This window comes from Leuciscus leuciscus (assembly GCF_965113295.1).
Source record: "Leuciscus leuciscus genome assembly, chromosome: 1".
Lineage (NCBI taxonomy): Eukaryota > Metazoa > Chordata > Actinopteri > Cypriniformes > Leuciscidae > Leuciscus > Leuciscus leuciscus.
This window is the reverse complement of record NC_138725.1, coordinates 11,417,600-11,437,944: the sequence shown is the minus strand read 5'-3', so window position 1 is coordinate 11,437,944 and position 20,345 is coordinate 11,417,600. Positions and strand designations below refer to the sequence as shown.

At 37.8% G+C, this 20,345-nt stretch overlaps 1 pseudogene across 1 annotated transcript; it reads left to right on the top strand.

Annotated features, from left to right (window-relative positions):
* The first annotated feature begins 9,628 nt into the window (after nucleotides 1-9,628).
* Nucleotides 9,629-18,545, top strand: LOC309485048 (annotated as a pseudogene). The gene is made up of 4 exons: nucleotides 9,629-9,718; nucleotides 10,072-10,182; nucleotides 11,276-11,442; nucleotides 18,539-18,545. The product of its transcript is annotated as an uncharacterized misc_RNA (transcript).
* The last annotated feature ends 1,800 nt before the right edge of the window (nucleotides 18,546-20,345 follow it).

Genomic DNA, 20,345 nt, shown 5'->3' with positions numbered 1-20,345 from the left:
CTGGAGGGTGAAGGCGAAACTGCCATTTGTGTGGTGTGTTCACACCTAGTGCTGTGTCTTCTGGCATCTAACCTTCACGTGTGTGTTTGGGTATTTGTAGTGAACTATTGGGGGGGTTATTTTCCAATTTGGCAGCTGACCCTTACCTCCAGGTACCTCTGCTCTTGGCTAATTTGTTTTCTTTAAATTGAGTGTTATTTGTTGTGTGTATTTGAGTAGGTTCTGATTGATGGTGTTCATCATATTATAATGCCAGTGTAAGAGTTTTAACTTTGAATTTCCAACTATTTATTCAACATTGATGAACAAAATAAAACTTTTCTATTTAAATGACTCATGTCTTTTCACCCACTCAATCCAAACGAACCTGTGTGCCCTTAGGGCTATTTCCCTGGTTTTCCGGGGTGGCGTAGTCGATCATATATTGCAGGGGCGTCAGTTTGTTTTGAAAAGTGGTGGGGACAAAAGATCAGATGAAAAAACATTACAGCAGGACGGGAAAAATATTGAATAACGGTGCATCAAAAATGGGCATAGCGTAGGCCAGTCAACAACAGGAAAATACTCAGCATAAAACCCTCAACAATGTCGACTGCACATGTAACAGTCCCTGCAACACCAGCTCAACCGAACAGTGCCAAAGCACCATACTGAAGAAAACAGCAGCGCGTTAAGTCAATGATTACAATGAAATTCATTACATATGTAAAAGAAAACACACCATACAACGCAACATATCTGCATCAAATAAAACCAGATAAAATTAAAACAATGTGGGATTTGCAACCAACATAGAATGCAGTGCAGTTAGAAAACCAAATCCACAAAATGTGAAATCCTCCTCTGCCATCGCACATCGCAGCGTAACCAATATAAAGTGCCGTGATAAATACTGTCATTATGTATGCCACAAAAAAACCCACACTAAAATCCAAACTATTTTAAAACTATAAGATGGCACGCAGGCCCTCTCTCTCACGCACTTTTACTGCACGCACACACACACACACAAAGCCAGTTTTTTTTATTGATCTGTAAATTACTTAATCGGCTACAATTAACAAAATCAATCACAGTGCAAATATATGCTATATAAAAACTCCCCTACCTGTACTGTTGATCAACATCTTCTCTTAAAGTTGAAAAATGTTAAAACTTCAAGAAGAACTAACGATGTTAGCCGACTAATACATGGATAAATGAAACCTCCTCCCCAACACTTCGAGGTTTGAACGTAGCGCATCATGTCCATCCATTCCTGCTCAGGCCAGAGCGCAAATCCATGAAGCTGGAAAGGAGCGGTAGTCCCATGGAATTTCTAACTAACGTTAGCTAACTTCCCGCTTGAGGGTCGAGAACCGGCTTCTGTTGTTTACAGACCATGCAGCCTCTGTGTAGCTAGCTAAACGTAGAGTTCAATATAAGACTGACATTGGTCAGTAGCCAATCTGCGTGTTCGGGGCGTGGTTTTTCGAAGGGTCAATTGGACGGAAACCCGCCCAATATGGCAACACTGCACAGGATAATCAATTGTAGAAAAAAGCAGTAACATAGCTAGCTAAACATTTAACCCTTTCGCACGTACGATCACACCGGTGTGATCAGTCTAGGCTGGTCCCTGGAGTGCAGTGTTGGGAAAGTTCACTTTCTACATGAACTAGTTCAAAGTTCAGTTAACAAATTTTTAAATGAACTAGTTCAGTTCATAGTTCAAACAGTTCCAAAAAATGAACTAGTTCAGTTCTTTTTTTCCATATGTTGCTGCAAACTATTATTTTTCAAAATTATTGCCACAGCCCATATAAAACCACAGACAGCAATTATGTTATCAGTTTTAACACTGAAACTATGCGTCAGATTTCATCTTCATATCCAATTTTAAAATCCTTATCCAACCAGGGTTTACATAGCATTGAGGGTAGGGTTGCCAACTAAACAAATGCGGGACAATCGTGCATGGTTCTTTACAGGAAAATGAGGGACACTCAAAATATTTGTAGGCTATAGGCTAGGCCAACATAACACAGTAGGCCTAAATGTCATTTCAGGTTTGTATGCGTTTAAAAGGTTTTCAGACAACACATTTGTTTTGATTAAAGTCATATTACACACAAACCATAGTTCAAAATAATAGCATTTATCTGAAATAGAAAGCTTTTGTAATTATACACTACTTTTAAAGAAATGAATAGCCTACTTTTATTCAGCAAGTACATTTATAATGTTACGTTTTTTTTTATTTCGGATAAATTTACTTTGAACCTTTTATTCATCAAATCCTGATTTTTTTTTTCTTTCTTTTTTTTTACATTAATAATAATCAGAAATGTTTCTTGGTCAGCAAATCACATCAGTATATTATTCCCTCAGGACGATTTCATGCTTTCTTGCGTGGCTGGATGTATGTTGGACTCACAATAATCACGTTGTTTGAATTCGTTAAAACTGATTTGCCGAAATCAAAACCCAGTCGGACAGTGAAAGGGATTTGCCGTTAGCGCGAGTCCGGATCGAAGCGACCAGACAGCGGAGGATTCTGTGCGCAAATCAAACAATGATTTGTCCCAAAATAATAATTAATTCTTAATTTAGAGTTTGTTATTCTGATGCGCGTGAGTGTAGACTGTGATTGGATGATGACCGGTGTCGTGATCAAGTGCCGTGTTGCTGTTGTATCAGATTCAGTCATACATCAGTGGTTAGATCAGCATCAATAAACGGGACAACGGAGGTTCCGAACGGGACAAATACATTTCTATAGAAATCTTGCATCCTTTTGAACGAAGTTAAACTGAGAGAGCGTGCCGTTCACAGACACCAGAATGAACGAGTTCACAGTAACGTTCATCAGGCAGTAACAGAGTACGTTCAGTTCACGTTCGCCCAAAATATGAACGAGTTCATGAACTATCGTTCAATGAACGCCTTCAGGCACAACACTGCTGGAGCGTACGATCACACCTGTGTGATTAGAATGGTCAGTGCATGACGAAGACCTGAAGACCTGGCTGCGCTCTTCAATGTCACAAACCCGACTCAACAGTGTGGCTGTTTGTCATGTTCACAGAGAGAGAATGTATAACTTGGACAAGAAGAAACTGTGTCAAGAATTTGTTCAAGTTACTGATCGGCGCATGCATGTTTTTGGGTCATTTTAGAATCAGCAATAGTTTATTTTGTTTAAGTTACTTTTTTTGGACAATGTACATTGTTTCTTTCTGTATCTAAACTGCATTGCATGTTTTATTTTGTGCAAATAAACCTTTAACATTTCTTGGTTCGCTTGATTTTTCAGAACATTTTAACCAAATGCTTTCAAAAAGTGGTGGGGACAAAATCAGCCATTTCAAAAAGTGGTGGGGACATGTCCCCAGCGTCCCCAGTGTAAATGACACCTATGATATATTGCCATTTATGTTAAGTGTGGTAAACCTTTCTGAATTATTTTACTCTCGCACCGCAACGCTACACTGATTTGTATCAGTTATGACATCAGAGCTCTATTATTCGCTGTACAGCTGTCAATCATCTCACGTGATCCAATGTGACCATGGGTGCTTCTCATTTCTTATTTGTGCATCCTCGTTTCCTTTCCTGTGCTCTCAGCTCCTTCTGATTTTACCAAGTGGGAGTTGACCTGAGACCAATACCTTTATGATGACCCTGGGACAACAACTGCCTCAGCCAATCAACGTTTATGATGTCATCACCGTGTGCCCCCCGTCGAGTCCGCCAAAAAAAAAAAAAAACACACACACACACACACACACACACACACCTCTTCCAATAACAAGCGCACAATTTACAAGGTAAGACCAACGGCTTTTTACATTCTATTAATTAACATGTGCCTTCTACCACGGCTGATGATGTTACAATTCATATTTGTTTTTAGATTTCGATTTTTCCACCATCGAAGTAACGTTAATAACGTTAACAGTATTAGCTTGGATTGGCGAGTTAAGTTAATTGGCAGTTGCCAGCCAAATTGATCAGCATCGCTTGACGCAAAAAAGAAGAAGATGAAAATACTGTTTAGATGTATATATTTATTATAGTGTGCCTAGCTACACCTTATGTAGGGTTGGGTATTGGTTGGGTTTTATCCGATACCAGTACCTACTCGGTATTTTTCAAACGGTTCCGGTGCTTAAACGGTTCTTAAACCGGTACTTAAGAAAACGAAACTGCACACACTTTATCAAAAAATTATATCTGTGTGTGTTTTCTGAATTTTTTTTTCTGATTTCTGATTAAATTAAAAATTGTGCTGATGTAGCCGAAAACACTTAAGTTAAGATAAAAATGTTGTCTTCTAATATTATTTATATATATAATATATATATTATATATCAATTATATTACATATTATATATTATAGACTTTTACAAAACAGAGAAATATCTGACACTGAGCAGAAATATTTAACACACAAAGTATAGCCTCATATAAATATACTTGATATAGGCTACTTCATACTTGATATGCAAAATTTGCAGTTGGCATTAAAATACTAGACTTACCCGAAGAGGAACACTGCAGCTGAACTTGAACTTTAGTCAAGAATGTCAGAGGTTTTGGGTTCTAATCCGCATGCGTAGTTTTTTTAAACCGATAATGCTCATTAGTGGTTGTATATCAAGCAGGGACACTTTGTGTGCATTATAATATGTTGTGATTTCACCAGAACGAATAGATATGAGGCGCCGTCTAGGGCTTAAATCGAACTTCATTCACGCACACATAAAACGCTTGCATACACATATACTAAGTAGTCACACATGCATGTATACTGCTGAATGCTCCAACTATATGAAATGCACAACGTCTCATCTAAAGTCGCTCACGCACACACACACACAAACCGCGCACATACTCATCTGAGACGCGAGCACACACACACACACACACACACACACACACACACACACATAAACTCGCGCACATACTCATCTGAGACGCGAGCACACACACACACACACACACACACACACACAAACTCGCGCACATGCTCATCTGAGACGCGAGCACACACACACACACACACACACGCACACACACACACACACACACACACACAAACTCGCGCACATACTCATCTGAGACGCGAGCACGCACACACAAACTCTCCAAGCACATAACGTTACTCATATAGACGGCGCCTCATAAATAGATCAATCTCTGCAACGTATTGAAGCGCGCGTCCGAGACGAGTGCGGTGCGCGTGAGCCACAAGAGAAAATAATTTTCAGCGCTAGATCGTCTCTTATTTAACAAACGAACGAAATTAATGCTCTGCTGGTTAACTGGAGATGTTTTGTTATTGGATCATTCGTGCCGCGAGATGTTTTATAGGGGGCGGTGAAAAAAGTCAGGCACCGAAATCAGGCACCGAAAGTTTCGTTCTTATTCGGTCTGGTTACTACCGTTTACGTCGGAACCGGTTCCCTATTGGAACCGGGTTTCGGTACCCAACCCTAACCTTATGCGAGCTCATTTTCTGCTGGTGTGACAGTTTAGTACGTTAACTTATCATTTGCGCGTCGCACTGACCATTCAGTGCGCGATTCGCTGCGAGATCCAGGGAGAAACGTTTGAATTAGGTTATTTATTCTTTTACATGATGTTACATATATGTTGACCTCAGGTCATCACTTATTTATTCTTACATGATGTTGTCCTCAAGTCATCACTGATTTATTATGTTACATGATGTTGTCCTCAGACCATCATATGAATATGTTGACCTCCATAAACACATCCAAAGATGCCAACTTCAGGAGTGTGAATTCTGCAAGTCTGCAAAATCAGAAAAATGGATATTTCTTGTTAACATGCAAATGCTCTGGAACATGCACACCTCAAAGTTATGGAGGTATTTTTGACAGTGAAATCTGTAGTTGTAGAGAATAGCCACACATGTGTATCAGTAAATTTGAAGTCACAGAGAGAAATGTTTTAAGAGTTGCAAACTTGTAGACTTTTTTTTATCTTCCACAAACACAACACAACAGTTACACCTTCTCAAATTCTTCATTGCAGGTGCACAAATCCTATTCTACAAATCACAAATTAAGAAACTCATACACTCACATTTTTGCTACAGTTGCTGCAGTGAATATGGTGCAAAACGCATTTACACACCTGCATCAAAAAATGTGAAGTCACGGAGAAATTTTGCTCATCTGCAAATCAGTATATGAATTCATCCAATGAGAGTTGCACACTTGTAGAATATTTTCTCACAAATGTCTTGTATATTTTTCTAGCACAAACACAAGTACATAACTACAACTGCTTGAATCTGCTGCGACGAATCTCAAACACTGTTTTTCGCTTTCAGGTGACAAGTTTCGCTCGCTCTCCCTTTTGCACCAAGTGCACCGTGAAATGTGGGGCAAAAGTGAGTTGTGCATCTGTAGAGGCAGTGGGCGGAGCCTACATGAATATTCATGAGTTTCCCGGGCATGTGCGTGGAACTGCTCATTCTAGTTCACGCTCCTCGTTTCTCAGCAGGTTTAATGGATTATTTCAAAAAAGGTAAATATAGTTTCAGGGCGAAATTAAACTACAATTGTGTATCGTTTTGTTAAACTCATAATGTTTTTATTAATTCGTCACTGACTGAATGATTGCTACAATTCACTTCGTGTAGGCCTATATACAGTAGCTACAGCAAACTTCAACTCGTCGTATAAATTGCACCTGGCAAAGCTTTAAAACTGTGGCTTTTACTAATTGTTATCATTTGTTGATTGCAATAAACTAAAAAAAACCTCATAAATGTATCTGTGGGCTAACACTTTTTAAAATATATAATATATCCTGGTGTGATTGTTCTTAAATTCTTGTTCGTTTAAATAAGCCAAATCATTTAAGACCAAACTCAAGCATGAATGTGTTGCTTTAATACATACGTACAATTTGGATTAAACAAAATTGTATGGACAAAAGTGGATAAATTACATTTGATACAACTAGGTTACTGTAAATAAGAAATAAAAAAAAACACTTAGAATTATTTTACGGAATATAATAAGCCACCAATTTGATGTTCTAAAAAAATATTTACAAACATACTGGCAAAATAATGTAACAATATTATTTTTTAATGTTTTGATTGCAAGGTGTACTTGTGCTGGTTTTAATAATATATATACTGTTTAAAAGTTTGGTATTAGTAAGGTTCTAAGGTAAGGTACCTCTAAGGTACCAAGACTACATTTATCTGAGTTTATCATTTAACAGTAATATTGTGAAATATTTTTATCAACTGTTTTCTATTTTAATGTTGTGATGGCAGAGCTCATTTTACTCTAGATTTCAGTGTCACATGACCCTTCAGAAATCATTCTAATACTGATTTGCTGCTCAAGAAACATTTCTGATTATTATCACAGTTGAAAATGGTTGTGCTGCTTAATGAAGTGTGGAAATTGACCTTGCCTGCTTTAAAAGTATAACATTTCTTAAATCATAGTGATTCCAAACTTTTGTCATGCAAATCTTAAATGTTTATTTGGACATTGATATGGTTGTGGAGTTATTTCCCAGAGATTATTGCCAGAGATGACACAGTTGTAAAGCTTCATAAGGTAAGGTATCAGAAGAGCTTAGCAATAAATAAATTAAATGGTAATGGTTCATGTATTTAGAAATATTCTGCTCTTCTGTTGGAAATAAGTGCTGTAATCATTCAGGTGTTCTGGAATTTTTGGTTTTATGGTAAAAGTGGGACGTATTATTATAAATATTTTTTTTGCAGTGACATTCAACAAATTATAACAAAAGACAGTTTAAAGCATTGCAATGTACAGAGGAAAAGCACAACGAAATGAACGAGTTGAAGTTTGCTGTGCTTTATATAGGCCTACACGAAGTGAATTGTAGCAATCATTCAGTCAGTGACGAATTAATAAAAACATTATGAGTTTAACAAAACGATACACAATTGTAGTTTAATTTCGCGCTGAAACTATATTTACCTTTTTTGAAATAATCCATTAAACCTGCTGAGAAACGAGGAGCGTGAACTAGAATGAGCAGTTCCACGCGCATGCCCGGGAAACTCATGAATATTCATGTAGGCTCCGCCCACTGCCTCTACAGATGCACAACTCACTTTTGCCCCACATTTCGAGGTGCACTTGGTGCAAAAGGGAGAGCGAGCGAAACTTGTCACCTGAAAGCGAAAAACAGTGTTTGAGATTGGTCGCAGCAGATTCAAGCAGTTGTAGTTATGTACTTGTGTTTGTGCTAGAAAAATATACAAGACATTTGTGAGAAAATATTCTACAAGTGTGCAACTCTCATTGGATGAATTCATATACTGATTTGCAGATGAGCAAAATTTCTCCGTGACTTCACATTTTTTGATGCAGGTGTGTAAATGCGTTTTGCACCATATTCACTGCAGCAACTGTAGCAAAAATGTGAGTGTATGAGTTTCTTAATTTGTGATTTGTAGAATAGGATTTGTGCACCTGCAATGAAGAATTTGAGAAGGTGTAACTGTTGTGTTGTGTTTGTGAAAGATAAAAAAAAGTCTACAAGTTTGCAACTCTTAAAACATTTCTCTCTGTGAGTTCAAATTTACTGATACACATGTGTGGCTATTCTCTACAACTACAAATTTCACTGTCACAGGCGTTCAGTAGTTTTGCACCAAAAATACCTCCATACAAAGTCAAAAGGCCAAAGGATGTAAGGCCTATGTTTCCTTTAAAAAGAGGACAGACTGGCTCAACAAACTTGTTATAGTTGAAAGGATTTACAGCATTCATTCAGGACATGACCCAACAAGTTCTTCTGAGGGACACTCAGAAAAAATGAATCAAGAGTTAGTCAAGAATATTCAAGATTTAATATCTCTAGGTGTTAAGCCATATACAATTCTTTTAAAATCACATGAATGGTCAAAGGAACAAGGGCATACTGATCTCAACAACCGAGCATATTTTGTTACCCCAAAAGACATTGAAAATATTCAGATATGTATGATGCGAAAAAATCAGCAACACAAAGATGATGCCAATAGTACAACACAACTTCTTGAGGGCACTTTCAGAGACTGTGTTATTTTTGATCAGCCTTACGGTCCACAAACATATCTTGTCATAGTTTTACAAACACCATCCATGAGAGACAATCTTCAAGAATATGGAAGAGATATTGTTTTTATGGATGCAACACATGGCGTCAACCAGTATGGCTTTCCTTTATTTACATTAGTTGTCAAGGACAGTCATGGTCATGGCATACCCATTGCCTGTCATCTTGGGAAATGAAAAGCAGGCCATGCTTCAGCTGGCACTGGAAAAGCTGAAAGCAACATTTTCTGCACCTCCAAGGTAATGCAAACAGATATAAACAAATTCAATTGCAATTATTACATAATGTTTTGATACACAATTCCTTAAAATTAAACTTTTTATGCATGCCTTTATTTCAGGTTCATTATTCAATTTATGAATTCAACTTAATGAATTATTTTTTTTTCCCTATGAACCAGGACCAACTTGCATTTATTTCTTAACAGCATTCTATGACTAGCCTACAGTAGGTGTTATCTCTATGTTAACTAATGAACCTTATTGTAAAGTGTTACCTTATTTTCATTAGGTGCTTTATGGTAGATAAAGACCAGGCCGAAATCAATGCTATCCGTAAGGTGTTCAACGAGTCAGATGTTCTCCTTTGTTGGTACCATGTAACCCAAGTAAGTACTAAGTTAAGATTGAATGGAGACTGCTTTGATTTTTGCTAATTTTGCAATATAAATCTATTATTGTTGTGCTAAAATTTCAATCAAAAACAACAGTTAAAATGTTTGGTTACTGGATGACACGTAAGGTTTAGTGAGAATATATGAATGGCCTAAAAATGAAGGTAATTTTGTTGTAAATCTTAAACAGTCGTTTGTAACTTAAAGGTGTCATCCGCTTCATTTGTTGGCCAATTTGCCATCAATTGATCACAATAATACTAGCCAAATGCGTTGATTAGATTAATTGAAGGTCTCACCAGTTTAAATAAATAATTGTATATTTCCCCACCATTTATTACACACAGGCAGTAACTCGTTGGCTGTCAAGATCTGAATCTGGTGTGAGTGGACCTTAAAAGGCAGATTCGAGAGCGCACATTATGCAGTTAATGTCGGAGCTGAAATCCTGTTCCAAGGTGTGTTTCTTGTAGTGTGATTTTTTTTTTTTTTTTTTTTTATGGTTGCAAGCTATGTATATGTGGTCATGTACCTTGCAGTATCTACAAAATGTTATTTTAACAAAATACGAGGGAAAAGGAAAGAATGGAAAAGCATAGCGCCAAACAGTAGTCAACAAACAGATAAATAAACAACTTCTTGCAGTGCGTTGATCCAAGAAAACAAAACAAAAAAGTAGGATAAAAGATTTGCTACACTTTATTTGTGACCACTGGACCATAAAATCCTGTAAGCTTTTTGGCCAGTTTTCGTGCAAGGTGCGCAAAACGTTTTCGGATTCAACCCTTCATCAGTGCCTTGTGTATCCAAGCCTACAGTACACCTGCAGTCATTTATAAGCTTATTATGTAATCAATGTAATATACTGGAATCTGACTCTAACAATATAAATACACACGTCACATGATTGGACATTGAAGTATAAAGGTTACATTATTCTCATTATGTATCTCACTGTATAAATGAGCAGATAAACATAGATAAAACATCACAATCACTCAACATTTATAGAAAACAATTAAATAGTTAATTCCCCATTCATGCCCAGATGATATAGATATTTCCATTTGCACTACCTCTGTAAAAGTTTCCGTTCCATATTACCAGCCCTGCGTGACCCTGTGTTATGTGCACTATAACTACGAAATTTAATTCCGAGATTGAATGGGATATCTTATATAACAGAATAAGATTCTTTATGAATAATAATAGTTCTGTCCTGAATAAGATATTTCACATAACAGATCTTTACATATAGTCCTCAACTCAAAATAATAGCTACATTTATAATCATTTATAATAATGACCCTGTTCAAAGGTTTACATAAGTACCCTTGCATTTTTTATGTTATAATATACAAACATTAATTATTTCCTTTCATATAGGCCTAAATGGCTTTAGCATAATCAATCAAGAAAATGACATTCCCAGCACACTAAGTGCACACACTAGGGTTGAAGTCTATGTCGAGGATTACCTTTATGACCTATATATTCAGTTCTTATACTAATAACACAAAACAACATGATTTTGCTTGTCCATTTTTACAGGAACATGAATTCAAGAAAAAAGCTGAGATGTTTCACTGCCAGTTTAAGAACTTAAAAGATGTCTGCAAGTACTTTAGGAACCACTGGGAGCCAATTGGTCCTCTGTGGTCTAACTTCAGAAGATGTTATAAGCATGGAGACTCTGAAACAAACAATCTAATAGAACGGTATACATTTTTATGCATGTTCACTTAATGATAATCATCATAACTGAAAGTTAGCATGGTGTTTTGAGTATCTTTTAATTTGTTAAAGAGTACATTGTAATTGTTCCAACCTGTTGCTGCTCCTCATTCAACAAACTGATCTCTCTGCTTTTATTTCCTTATAGCTTCTTCCACCGTTTAAAATACCAATTCCTCTGTGGCATCCGGAATCGTAGATTGGATCATTTGATTGATGTGCTATTGAACAAGACTGACAAGTATTTCAACATAATACAGGATTTGCAGTCTTCTGGGAGAGTCTTTAACCCTCTGGAATGTAAAATGGAAGAAATAAAGAAGTCTGCTCAGAGGATGCTAGACAATGGTTGGGCCACATCAGTTACCGCAGCTTCAACAGAAACATACATATACAATGTTCCATCTGAAAATAATCCACATGTAGTTTACTGTGTATGCCCTGCAGAGCAGTTCTGCAATTGTCTTGCTGGTACAAGGGGACGTACATGTAAGCATCTCATTTTATTAGCCCATGCCAAGAACTTGATTCAAAATAATAAGTAAAGCATTTCTACAAAGCCTAAAAAAACACTAGAGGTTGAAAGCTTATTTGGAAGAGCAGTATCAAAACCATGTACAGTGGCGAATGTATGTGACTGCTGTACTTTCTCATATCATACAGAATGTGCTTGTCTACTACTTGCAAAGGGACTTTTAAATGAGATGAGTGAGACAACATAAAAAATGCAATTAACATTTCAGTGGAGCCTATACAGGATGGAATTGCAGATGAAGATAGGCGTAGTACAACTATCAGGAAACTGGAATGCATACAGAAGACTCTACAGACATGGGAGAAACTTCCTGAGGACATTGCCCATAAAGTCAATGAACTAGAAGTGCAAACAAAGGAAGAAAATATAAACTTTAAAAGATTTGTGCGACTTTGTGATGAGGACAAGTCACGTAAAATACGGCCACTATTTGCAAACAGAAAAAGAAAGACTGACAGAAACACTGCCTCAGAGACGAGGACAGATGTCACATCAAGTTTTCCTATTAAATCAAGAAGAAAACGCAGAGCAATCAGTGGTCCAAAAAGATAATACAAATAAGGTTTGAAAAGTACTTTTTATTCAAATGCAGTTTTGCCATTTTAACAAACGTTGTACTTGTTCTCCACTATAGAGTCCTTTATATGAGTCCTCCAGTAAAAGTTACTATAAAACAATTGACTATGAAAATAAAAGCCTTGTCAAATATCAGATAAAGTAATTGAGCTTTTCTTTTTTGTTTAGAAATAATCTGATAGCAGCCACGTGTGCAAGAACATGGGTACTGTTCATTTCAAAGAGTCCTCTAAAAAGGAAAAGAAAACCTCAAGCCGCTGTAGGCCCAAAGCGGTGGGTGGCCAAATCCAGCTCAGATTCAGGACCAAGGTTTTCCACATTACTTTTCATTTGTTCAATGGTCCTCCTGCAAATCAATTAAATGTTACTTCCTGGGATTGTTACTTTGTTGCATCATAGCCAAAGATCCACATTGTTAAAAGCCCTATATAAATGAAGGAAGGTGACCTAGACTTGATCATATGGAATTGCAATAGGCATGACATCATTCTCTTGTTGATTAATTGGCGTCTTGATACAGGGACTAAACAGCAGGCTGAAAAAGTTTGTACAATGGTAATATTAGAATAAAATGCACATTAGGCCAATTAAGTTTAACAAAGGGCAAAAACAATGAATTTTCTGTCAACAGAACAAACAGTTCTAGAACGTCAATGCACCCTACATTTGTACTTTGAGAAAAAAAAAAAAAAAAAAAAACATCTGTCCTGAACCACGCTGCTAACCTTTTTTCCTAATATGACCTCAGAGGCAATCCTAGACACTACACTGTGATATAGAGTCAGTGTAGCATAAAATTGCATACAGTCAGAGACCAGCAAGTAGTGATTCGGGGTGTATAAGTAAAAAGAAGGTGTAGACATTAAGATATTCTAAGACAAGACACCACATACAGAGAGGGGGCTTATACAGACACACTTACAGTGTGGCTGGGATGTCCTCTTCAGGTATACCAGCAAGTAGTTTCTCTTTCGGCACATGTTTGGCCAGCGCCATCCCAGACCCGTTTGCTAGGTTAAAGTGCTGAATATTGTCAGCTTTGTCTTTGCCTTTCTAGGCTGCTGCAGCACATTGGGTGGAACATCTTTTTTTGCCAACCTATATGAACAAGTACAGTGGCACAGATGCAAAGCATGAGAGCAGGGCTTTCTAAATATCAGTCATGTACTGTACCATGCCTATCAATAGCCATGAGTGGGAGAGTGTTAAACTCCATATTACTTTCCATCTTCTTTTATACTTAAATGTATGCATATAATAAAAATACAAACCCTTATCAACATTCGGAACATGTTTGTGGACATGTTTTCTCCTTTGACCTTCCTCCTCAACTCATCTTCATCTACCTGGTAGCTCTTTCCTTGCGCTGTTAGCCTTCCTAAAACTTTGTACACTTTCCTTTCTGTTTCCTCTACTCCCTCATCTTCCCTATGTCTTTCTTCATTGTGTTGCTCATGCATCTCTTCCTCCTCGTCCTCCTCCTCCATTTCTTCCTCACTGCAAATGGCCATAGGTTTTCCTATGGCCTCCAACATGGACATAACAGTCTTTTCTGTTCAAAAATATGTCAGAACTCATGTCAACATCACAGGTTTACAATGTGGGACAGTCAACAAAAATGTAATTACTAGCTAAACCTTTCTATCAATTAAAGTGGAATGTCACTCCTTTATAATAATTGATATGTTTGTTCTTTCTTTGTCCCAGGGCAGAGAAAGTAAACTATACTTGTTTCTAACATATAAGTTTGGCTTTGCTTTGACCTGCTTTCTCTTGGAATCGCGCACTGAATGGTCAGTGCGACGCGCAAATGATAAGTTAACGTACTATTCTGGGGCACCAGTGCGAGCGCTAACAATCTGTCGCACCAGCAGAAAATGAGCTCGCATAAGGTGTAGCTAGGCACACTATAATAAATATATACATCTAAACAGTATTTTCATCTTCTTCTTTTTTGAGTCAAGCGATGCTGATCAATTTGGCTGGCAACTGCCAATTAACTTAACTTGCCAATCCAAGCTAATATTGTTAACGTTATTAACGTTACTTCAATGGTGGAAAAATCAAAATCTAAAAACAATTATGAATTGTAACATCATCAGCCGTGGTAGAAGGCACATGTTAATTAATAGAATGTAAAAAGCCGTTGGTCTTACCTTGTAAATTGTGCGCTTGTTATTGGAAGAGGTGTGTGTGTGTGTGTGTGTGTGTGTGTGTGTGTGTGTGTGTGTTTTTAAATTTGGCGGACTCGACGGGGGGCACACGGTGATGACATCATAAACGTTGATTGGCTGAGGCAGTTGTTGTCCCAGGGTCATCATAAAGGTATTGGTCTCAGGTCAACTCCCACTTAGCAAAATCAGGACGTGCGCGAGGCTCGGCTGCAAGGAAAGAAAAGGAGGACGGAGGAATCGAAGGAAAGCTTTTTTTAAACATTGGAATACTTGATCACTTGAGCGTCACTTCACAGCGTCATCAGCAGTGCTCAAAGGATCTGCCCTTATGCTGTTGAAGTTTGTTATTTAAGAAATTCATTATAAATAATAATAAAGCAAGAGACTCTGTTGAAATATGTGAGATGTGTGGTTTATATAAACTGCAAAGGTAAAGTATAAATTAAAATGATTGTGACCGATGTGAAGGGGGAGGAGAATTTATACGTGCGTCACGTTTAGCCGATAAAACACTTCCGCAGAGGATACACCCGTGTATCCTCGCTCATGACTCCTCTGGAAGCCTCCTCACTCCTCGATCCTCGACTCCTCGCGGTGCAATTAGAGAATTGAGATGTCCTTCAAGATGGCTGAGCTCGATCGGTTTCCGGGTCATAGGATGGAGGACGGAGGAACGAGGAGATGAGGAGGGATATTGAGAAGCACCCCATAATCCTGCCCTTCTGCATCATAGACATAATAAATACCTAGACGTCCTATTGGCCACTGGATCATACGTCAACGGCGTCATGAAATAATTAGTAATAGTAACGTTAGTTGGCCACCGGAGTCAGTCAGACTTAAATAGTTAGCGATGTCGCTAGTTAACTTAGCTGTGAGAGTTGAAACATGAGTTGACATGATTTTCTGTATATTATAGTTTTAGCTTACATTATATTTTATATTATAAAGTAAATGACCTGAAATCTAAATATTCATCTGTCAGTCCTTGGGGTCCAGCAGACCCCACTGGACTTTTCCTTCATTTTTAAAAAGTATTACCTTCATCTCAGGGGCATGAAACACTGACTTTTCCTAAATAATCTAAACACGCACAAAAAAATCTGGGCCTGATTCGGTTGTTCTAAAGGTGTGTAAAAAAAAAAAATTACCGTTTAAAAAAATGCTTTACTTGCTTTAGTAAAGTTTATTAGGAATTTCCTGAATAAAGTTCTAACGTCATTTAACAGATTTCTTGAAGTGCAGATGACATGAACATGAACATTTATGGGGCGCCGTTTGTAAAGCGGCTCACGCTGAAAATAACAGCAACATTTTGTCACATTTAGCTTCAAACAATGTTTAAAAAACTGGTATGAATTTTTGACTGTCACTTTTTACCACATTTACAACAATATTTGTCAACTTAGAGATATTTTAAATAGTTAAATCTAAATATTAAATGTTACACCTAAATGCTAAATGCTAAATCTAAATGTTAAATCTAAATCTAAATCTAAATCTAAATGTTAAATCTAAATGTTAAATCTAAATGTTAAATCTAAATGTTAAATCTAAATGTTAAATCTAAATGTTAAATCTAAATGTAAATGTTGAATCTAAATGTCAAATCTAAATCTAAATGTTGAATCTAAATGTTTCGGGTGAAACTAAATATTTAACTAATATGCAAATAAAAAAATAAATTAAAAAAGGATATAGGCTCTTGCTGGCCTTTAAGCAAGCAAACATGACAGAGAGTGATGACAGAGTGATGACATGACATTCAGTCAAAGTGAGCCCCCTCCTGGCTGATGGATTTTTCACTGCGTGAGAACATGTTTGGCATGAGAGCCCCATGGCTTATCAGGCATAGCAACAGTGACTACATGTTTACTCAGAGCTGCTCCATTAACAATAAATGCTGCTCCACAGAATCTCAGTCTCTGCATGTACTGCTTGTTTGGGTTTCCAATAAAGTGCATTCGGGGATGCATATAAAGCACATATGTAAGCAATACATACACACTCGAGGCTGTGCTGTATTGTGAATAAGTCACAACCGAAGGGTGTTGTTAAGCATGACGTGAAGCGGAGTAACTCCTTCAGCCGTGACTTATTCACGATACAGCACTTGTCACGGTAGGGGTGAGTGCAAAAAGGTGCGAGGACTCAAGTGCAGGTGAATGAATATTTATTAACAATAAAGAAAAACAAACAAACACAAAACCCACGAGGGGGGGAAAACATAACTAGTAAATGCAAAACAAAACCAGAACATGAAAATTACAACAGGATCACAGGGAACAAGAAACATTAGACAACGAACCGACACAGACTGCAAACAAGAGGGGACTTATAAAGGGAACTAATCAAGAGGGAACAGGTGGAAGAACTCAAACAATAATCAGATAACAAGTGGGAGGGATCAGACAATGACATGAGCACATGGCCCAAAATAACAAAACACCCATGTGCAGCACAAGACAGGACAGGCATGTGACAGCACTAGCCTCCAGTACCTTATTGTTTTTTATAAAATGGATACCACACAATACAAATATTAAAGCAAAAAAATATATATATGTATCAATGCATCTTTCATGAAGTAAAATCCCTAAAAGCCTTCCTTCCACTGGAAAAAAATAGTCCCTGACCGTGAACAGCAACAGAATGTTCCTATGCGTCATCTCATGGAGCTCAAAAAACAACAAAAAAACAGACTAACTATTCCCATACACTGTGTCATTATTTTTATCTAACATTTCTCATCTACGGATTTCTGAAAAATAAATCAAGGGACATTTAGAATAGATAAAAATGTGCGATTCATTGCGATTAATCGTGAGTCAACTATGACATGAATGCGATTAATCGTGATTAAATATATGAATCGTTTGACAGCACTAACTATTGACAGCACATATATATATATGAGTCCATGGCAAAATAATGGGTCTTTTATAGCTATAAGCCATGCCCATCTTGGCGGGCTCTGACGTGCGATGCGAGGGCGCGTCCTGATAAGGTTGCGCGTCAGATCGAGCCGCTTTGCCATAGGGTGTGCAGTTTCTGCAGCACAGCCAATGAGCGAGCTAGACGCTGTGCTATATTGCTGTGAATTTGCACTGCGGTTTAAATTAATGGCTTCAATATTTTTCGAGGAAAGGAGTTTCCCAAATAAAAAGAGTTTTTTCAAACAAATGTTATTTTGCTTGCTTTTAAGTTAATGCCATATAAAGATGTTTTAATGCTGCTTGGAAAGAACCTGCAATACCTAAAATTGAGTTAATGTAGAAAAATGTATTTGACTCCCTCTATTCTTGAAGAAGAAGAACAGGGCGAGATGGGCAGAAGTTGTGAAAGTTAGTTTCCTGAACTTAATGTTTTTTTAACCAACCATGGGGGTAAGGAGAACATGTTGAAACTACCAGACGGATGAAGACTACAGTGAAGAAGAGCATGAGTGCAAATCATAGAGGAAGGACGGTTTTATATAACTACAAACTGAACCTCCATAAAGAAGCAGCAGAAGTGAGTCTTTGTCATTCCTGAAGAGCTTCAACCTGCGGGCGGGGGAATATTACGAGTGAGCTGATTCAACTGGAGTAGCACATCCTTCCCACAGCATCAAATCAGTGCCAAATTGACAATAATATTATTATTGCACTTTTCCTAAAACCTGTGTTGAATCATGCGCGTTCTGGGAATGTTTTGTTGGAACATTCCCAGAACAGAGCCTAGAGATTTTTTTTTGTGTGTGTGTTATTCATAATGTATCCTGTGTTTTATGTAGTGCATGTGTGTCTCACGCAGGTTATAGGCAGATTAGTGATTTTAAAATGCTCAATGTGGAAGCGCTGAAATCGTTTTAATGCATTAGTAATGTTGAAGGAAACACCTCATCGAGTAAGCAAGCAGATAAGCCCAGAATGAGCCCATTTATACTCATTTTGAAAAAAGTGATTATTTTTGGTAAATCTTTATATTTGACGGGTGGTTATTGTGAAGAGTGGTGTGTTGTTTGAGAAGCTTGTTCGATAAGGAATATTATCGGGGGAAAAGTTGGATAAAGGACAGTTTTTTCCCTGTGGATTGCATTAGCTGCTGGAGTGACGCGGTAAGTGACATATTGTGAGTGCCACGAGAACTGTGAGTGTATATAAAGTACAAATTTGCTTGATTAGAGACACTTGAAAAGATTTATTTGTTTTTTTGCAGAGTTTTGTACATCATACGTTTTGATTGAGAGGCAGCGCTATGGATTAAGTGCTCAACTGGACTGATCACGTGTGTTTGAGTTTTCCGTAGAAACCACTGCAGAACCGAAGCACCAGAACCGGAAGTGAGGGGCGGGGCTTAAACATGACACGTGACAAATAATAGCCTACTTATAGACACGAAGGCATGGGCATTTAATGTCAAATATAGGCCTACATGTCTTTAATCATTGCAAATCCATAAAGGGCACATAACTCATTAATCTTGAGTATAGAGTAGTATTGCCTCATTCCTATCTTCGAAGAGTCTTTAGTTTTATCAGATTTATAAAAGACAGATGTGCTGTACCGATTCTTTCTGAAACAGCCGAGCTCCTGGAGGCGTGTCGTGGGCGGAGCTAAAGAGTCACGCACAACACATCATCGCATTATCCCATAACCATATATGTCATTAAACCTTTTCAATTACAAAGGATGTGCTAACTAGTTTTGATTTGCTATTGACTTACCTTTCTGTCGTTGGTATAAGCTGCAGTGGTAATAGACAAGAAATGTACAGTTTTCTACCATCTTGCTGACAATAATAATAAGCAGTGTTTGTGTGTGTAATAAGCAGAGTGTGTGTGTGTGTGTGTAATAAGAAGTGTGTGTGTGTGTGTGTGTGTGTGTAATAAGCAGAGTGTGTGTGTAATTAGCAGAGAGAGAGAGTGTGTGTGTGTGTGTGTGTGTGTGTGTGTGTGTGTGTGTGTGTGTGTGTGTGTGTAATAAGCAGTGTGTGTGTGTGTGTAATAAGAAGAGTGTGTGTGTGTGTGTGTGTGTGTGTGTGTGTGTGTGTGTGTGTGTGTGTGTGTGTAATAAGCAGAGTGTGTAGGTGTAATAAGCAGAGTGTGTGGTAAGCAGAGTGTGTAATAAGCAGAGTGTGTGTGTGTGTGTGTGTGTGTGTGTGTGTGTGTGTGCGTGTGTGTAATAAGCAGAGTGTGTGTGTAATAAGTAGAGTGTGTGTGTATAATAAGCAGAGTGTGTAATAAGCAGAGTGTGTGTGTGTGTGTGTGTGTGTGTGTGTGTGTGTGTGTGTGTGTGTGTGTGTGTGTGTGTGTGTGTGTGTGTGTGTGTGTGTGTGTGTGTGTGTGTGTTATGGACCCACCTATAGGCTCGCATTATTAATGTGTTCTTTAAATAACAAAATAAATACTGCACCATTGACTTTAGAGCCGGGTTCAGTTGGTCGATGGCTCAGTCTATTTCAGTTCCTCAAAATAGCAACGCTCTAACAATGCGCCAGAACACACACCTCGTTCTCAGACCAGCAGCCCATGGGTGCACAGACAGGCTATTTAAACAACGTGGCGCAGGACGTGAAAATGAAAACTGTGTCGGGCTGAAACTCGCGAAACACACTTGCG